The sequence below is a fragment of the Rattus norvegicus genome, chromosome 4 (genome assembly GCF_036323735.1).
Source record: "Rattus norvegicus strain BN/NHsdMcwi chromosome 4, GRCr8, whole genome shotgun sequence".
Lineage (NCBI taxonomy): Eukaryota > Metazoa > Chordata > Mammalia > Rodentia > Muridae > Rattus > Rattus norvegicus.
The window spans coordinates 103,849,335-103,855,538 of NC_086022.1; the positions used below are offsets into that span (position 1 = coordinate 103,849,335).

Sequence of the window (6,204 nt, forward strand, 5' to 3'; positions counted from 1 at the left end):
TCCAGCTATACCTCTCTTGGGCATATACCCAAAAGATGCCTCAACATACAAAAGAGACACGTGCTCCACTATGTTCATCGCAGCCTTATTTATAATAGCCAGAAGCTGGAAAGAACCCAGATGCCCTTCAACAGAGGAATGGATACAGAAAATGTGGTACATCTACACAATGGAATATTACTCAGCTATCAAAAACAACGAGTTTATGAAATTCGTAGGCAAATGGTTGGAACTGGAAAATATCATCCTGAGTGAGCTAACCCAATCACAGAAAGACATACATGGTATGCACTCATTGATAAGTGGCTATTAGCCCAAATGCTTGAATTACCCTAGATCCGTAGAACAAACGAAACTCAAGACGGATGATCAAAATGTGAATGCTTCACTCCTTCTTTAAATGAGGAAAAAGAATACCCTTGGCAGGGAAGGGAGAGGCAAAGATTGAGGCAGAGACTGAAGGAACACCCATTCAGAGCCTGTCCCACATTTGGCCCATACATATACAGCCACCCAATTAGACAAGATGGATGAAGCAAAGAAGTCCAGACCGACAGGAGCCGGATGTAGATCGCTCCTGAGAGACACAGCCAGAATACAGCAAACACAGAGGCGAATGCCAGCAGCAAACCACTGAACTGAGAATGGGACCCCCGTTGAGGGAATCAGAGAGGGAACTGGAAGAGCTTGAGGGGGCTTGAGACCCCTTATGAACAACAGTGCCAAGCAACCAGAGCTTCCAGGGACTAAGCCACTACCTAAAGACTACACATGGACTGACCCTGGACTCTGACCTCATAGGTAGCAATGAATATCCTAGTAAGAGCACCAGTGGAAGGGGAAGCCCTGGGTCCTGCTAAGACTGAACCCCCAGTGAACTAGTCTATGGGGGGAGGGCGGCAATGGTGGGAGGGTTGGGAGGGGAACACCCATGGGGAAGGGGAGGGGGGAGGGGGATGTTTGCCCGGAAACCGGGAAAGGGAATAACACTCGAAATGTATATAAGAAATACTCAAGTTAATAAAAAAAAAAAAAAAAAAAAAAACTGGGGTTCAGAGCTAAACAAAGAATTCACAGCTGAGGAATGCCGAATGGCTGAGAAACACCTAAAGAAATGTTCAACATCTTTAGTCATAAGGGAAATGCAAATCAAAACAACCCTGAGATTTCACCTCACACCAGTGAGAATGGCTAAGATCAAAAACTCAGGTGACAGCAGATGCTGGCGAGGATGTGGAGAAAGAGGAACACTCCTCCATCGTTGGTGGGATTGCAGACTGGTACAACCATTCTGGAAATCAGTCTGGAGGTTCCTCAGAAAATTGGACATTGAACTGCCTGAGGATCCAGCTATACCTCTCTTGGGCATATACCCAAAAGATGCACCAAAAAAGACACGTGCTCCACTATGTTCATCGCAGCCTCTTTTATAATAGCCAGAAGCTGGAAAGAACCCAGATGCCCTTCAACAGAGGAATGGATACAGATAATGTGGTACATCTACACAATGGAATATTACTCAGCTATCAAAAACAACGGCTTTATGAAATTCGTAGGCAAATGGTTGGAACTGGAAAATATCATCCTGAGTGAGCTAACCCAATCACAGAAAGACATACATGGTATGCACTCATTGATAAGTGGCTATTAGCCCAAATGCTTGAATTATCCTAGATGCCTAGAACAAATGAAACTCAAGACGGATGATCAAAATGTGAATGTTTCACGCCTTCTTTAAAAGGGAAACAAGAATACCCTTGGCAGGGAAGAGAGAGGCAAAGATTAAAACAGAAACTGAAGGAACACCCATTCAAGCCTGCCCCACATGTGGCCCATACATATACAGCCACCCAATTAGACAAGATTGATGAAGCAAAGAAGTGCAGACCGACAGGAGCCGGATGTAGATCTCTCCTGAGAGACACTGCCAGAATACAGCAAATACAGAGGCGAATGCCAGCAGCAAACTGAACTGAGAATAGAACCCCCGTTGAAGGAATCAGAGAAAGAACTGGAAGAGCTTGAAGGGACTCGAGACCCCATATGTACAACAATGCCAAGCAACCAGAGCTTCCAGGGACTAAGCCACTACCTAAAGACTATACATGGACTGACCCTGGACTCTGACCTCATAGGTAGCAATGAATATCCTAATAAGAGCATCAGTGGAAGGGGAAGCCCTGGGTCCTACTAAGACTGAACCCCCAGTGAACTAGACTGGTGGGGGGAGGGCGGCAATGGGGGGAGGGTTGGGAGGGGAACACCCATAAGGAAGGGGAGGGGGAGGGGGATGTTTGCCCGGATACCGGGAAAGGGAATAACACTCGAAATGTATATAAGAAATACTCAAGTTAATAAAAAAAAAGAAAAATGTGAATGTTTCACGCCTTCTTTAAAAGGGGAACAAGAATACCCTTGGCAGGGAAGAGAGAGGCAAAGATTAAAACAGAGACTGAAGGAACACCCATTCAGAGCCTGTCCCACATTTGGCCCATACATATACAGCCACCCAATTAGACAAGATGGATGAAGCAAAGAAGTGCAGTCCGACAGGAGCCGGATGTAGATCTCTCCTGAGAGACACAGCCAGAATACAGCAAATACAGAGGCGAATGCCAGCAGCAAAACATTGAACTGAGAATAGAACCCCCATTGAAGGAATCAGAGAAAGAACTGGAAGAGCTTCAAGGGGCTCGAGACCCCATATGTACAACAATGCCAAGCAACCAGAGCTTCCAGGGACTAAACCAATACCTAAAGACTATACATGGACTGACCCTGGACTCTGACCTCATAGGTAGCAATGAATATCCTAGTAAGAGCACCAGTGGAAGGGGAAGCCCTGGGTCCTGCTAAGACGAACCCCCAGTGAACTAGACTGTTGGGGGGAGGGCGGCAATGGGGGGAGGGTTGGGAGGGGAACACCCATAAGGAAGGGGAGGGGGAGGGGGATGTTTGCCCGGAAACCGGGAAAGGGAATAACACTCGAAATGTATATAAGAAATACTCAAGTTAATAAAAAAAAAAAGAAATACTCAAGTTAATAAAAAAAAAAGAATTTCAAACAAAAAAAAATAGTACTAAGTTACTAAGTCCCAGTGTTTAAACACTTCCCTTCATTACACATCTAATGTAACTTAGAGAAGTGCTTTTTAAACATGGCACCCAGGCCTGTGACATCAGCATCATCTGGGAATTTCTTTCAAATGTAAATTGAGTCACAGTATCCAGCTTAAGTTATTGGCTGAGGATTTGAGAACCTTCCGGATAATGAACATAAGAGAAACTCTAACTTAAGATGGGGAAAATTAATACGTTTGGTGTTAGAGAGATGGTTCAGACATTTAAAGCACTTACTGCTCTTGCAAAGGACCTGGGTTTGGTTCAAGTGGTTCATAAAGCCAGTAACACAAGCTGCAAAGAAGCCAACATCTCTGGCCTCTGCAGGCATGTGCACTGATGTACAAGAACTCTCTTTCACACACACACACACACACACACACACACACACACACACACACACACACACAGAGAGAGAGAGAGAGAGAGAGAGAGAGAGAGAGAGAGAGAGTTTCCAGACACCTGCTACATTATATCATCACAAAGACAACCACATTATGCTTTCAGACAGCTGTTCAACCATACATCCAACTAGCCATCATGCAAGCCACAGAATATCATTTAAGGCTAACTTTTTTTTAAGTCGTGAAATACAGATCTTGTAAGGAAATGTGTTAATCACTAGCTTTTAGTCTTTGCTTCTCAATTCAGTCAACTAATATATAATTTTGTAAAATATAAATGCTTAGTAGTAAAAATATTATCATCACTAAATTTAAGTTTAACATCAAAATATAAACAATAAAAAAAAGACTAAAGATGTACATTACAAATGTACAAGTTTGGTTTACTTAGGAATATATAACATTCAAAGAAAGACATACATTTGGTAACAGCTTTCAGATGCAGAGTTGTGCAAATCTTAAAATTATGGTGGTCTCAACCAGACACCCTGTGAAAGGAGTGGTGACCTCAAGACAGAGAGTTCTGCTAATGAGAAATGAGCATCCACTCTTGCAGCCTTTGGTCACAAGCTGAGGAACCTGAGAGGGTCTACACAATTACCGTCCATTCTACATCCATCTGTAGCTTGAGAGAATATTTTGCCTAAACACTAACACTTGTCCAGGAGAAAGAAGTTTGACAAAATATATATATATATATATATAATTTATTTATATATAGTCATACATACATTTATGAATACATGTATGTTTGTGTGTGTATGTGTAAGAAACAGAAGCCAAGCATGATGCAATATACAGAAATTAATACAACTTGTGAAGCTAAGGCAGGACAATTGTCATAAGTTAAATGCCAGCCTGAGCTACAGAATAGACCCTTTCTCAAAATCTCAAAACAAACAAGCACACATGCACTCACGCATCACACACACACACACAGAGAGAGAGAGAGAGAGAGAGAGAGAGAGAGAGAGAGAGAGAGAGAATATAGGTATATCTCCTAATCAGGAACAAAAAATGGCAGGGTGCTGATGACCTCACCAGACTCTATGATGATGGCATCATTGACCCAGCACAAGTTGCACTGGCACTCTGGCCCATACTTGTTGGAGTTGCACTTGGGACCTGGGTAGAAGCATCCCAGGCAGTTCTTCTCTAGACTGTCACACAGGTCCACATCGTTACACAGCAGCCTGGTGTTTTTGTCATACTTATTCATTGCCTTGTACTTCACAGAAAAATATCCATTCATCTTCAACATCAGTGCTTTCTTTTCAGGCTGCCTTGTCTCAAGGTTAAAATCTGCCACGTGAAGTCTATGGTTCTGAACTGTTAATCACTTTAGCTGTCGTTCGATCGGTTGCTGCTGGTCACCAGCCAGCCTTGCCAACCTAACAGGATAAACTCCAGAACTAGCTTTCCTTGAGCATAAGAAGACAGCAGCAATGGTACTCTCACAAGTATCACTGAAGAAACACATTTACTATGTGTCATAAATATTTTAAAAAGAAAGGTTTAGGGCTGGAGACTCCACTTAGTGTTTAAAAGTACTTGCTTCTCTTTTAAAAAACTGCACACACATTGCACACATGTATACAAACATGCATGCATACATAAATAGATACATACATAAATTCATGCTGCATGCATTACTTCAGATTGAGATGTGAGCCCTGAGCTTCTGCTCTAGCTACCAAGTCCTCCACCAGCTGCCTTCTTTCTGCTTTCCAGGATTTTAACCCTCTGAAAGTCCAAATGTATCCTCTCTTAATAAATAGCTTTGCTCATGGTGTATATCACACCAATAGAAAAGTAGTTAATAAAAAGGTATAATCCATGATGGTATATTATACTTGCAAGATGATATACACAAAACATGAACAGGTATATGTTTTATATAATACTATCATGTGCTCCTGTATCCATGGGCTTCAAAACCAATTGGTCAGTTTGTTTTTAAGGAATACATACAGTATTTATTAGCATAATGTTTACATCGGACTTTGGATTTCCCACTAATAAATATTAAATTTACTCACAATTATGACATAAAAGCCGTTGAGGTAGAGACTATCATCACAAAAGCATACTTCTTTAGTATGGTATGAGATTTCTGGATTGCCACATTTGAGAGTAGACAAGGAGAGTTCAGAGTGATATGTGACCCATGAGGAAGAATCATGGGATGGACAAATGACTTAGAAACAAAACTATTACATATACCATCTCATTTATAAATCTTGGATTTTAAGCATAATCATATAAATATAAACACAATTGTAGTGTGTATAAGGGAAACTAGGAAAGGGAAGAAAATTTAGGGGAAAACTATGGAACAGAGAGAAAGATGTATCTTAGTTAGGACTACTATTGCAATGATGAAATATCATGACCAACGAAGAACATATTCTTCTTATACTAACAGATAACATCGCTGAGGGAAGTCAGAGCAGGAGCTGAAACAGAGCAAGAACCCAAAGGTGGGAGCTGACCAGAAGCCATGGAGGTGCTGCTTATTGGCTTCCCTCTGATGGCTTGCTCAGTGTGCTTTGTTGTAGAATTCAGGTCCAATACCAAAGCCTGTCCCTATCAACAATGGGCTGGATCCTCCCCCATAAAAAGGGAATTAAGAAAATTCTCTGCAGGTTTGCCCAGAGTCGCGAGATATTGGACAGTTGTT

The 6,204-nt window shown here is 41.9% G+C and overlaps 1 pseudogene; it reads right to left on the reverse strand.

The window, feature by feature from the left end:
* Positions 1-4,524: 4,524 nt before the first annotated feature.
* Positions 4,525-5,004, reverse strand: LOC134486887 (ARL14 effector protein-like; annotated as a pseudogene).
* Between the last annotated feature and the right edge of the window lie 1,200 nt (positions 5,005-6,204).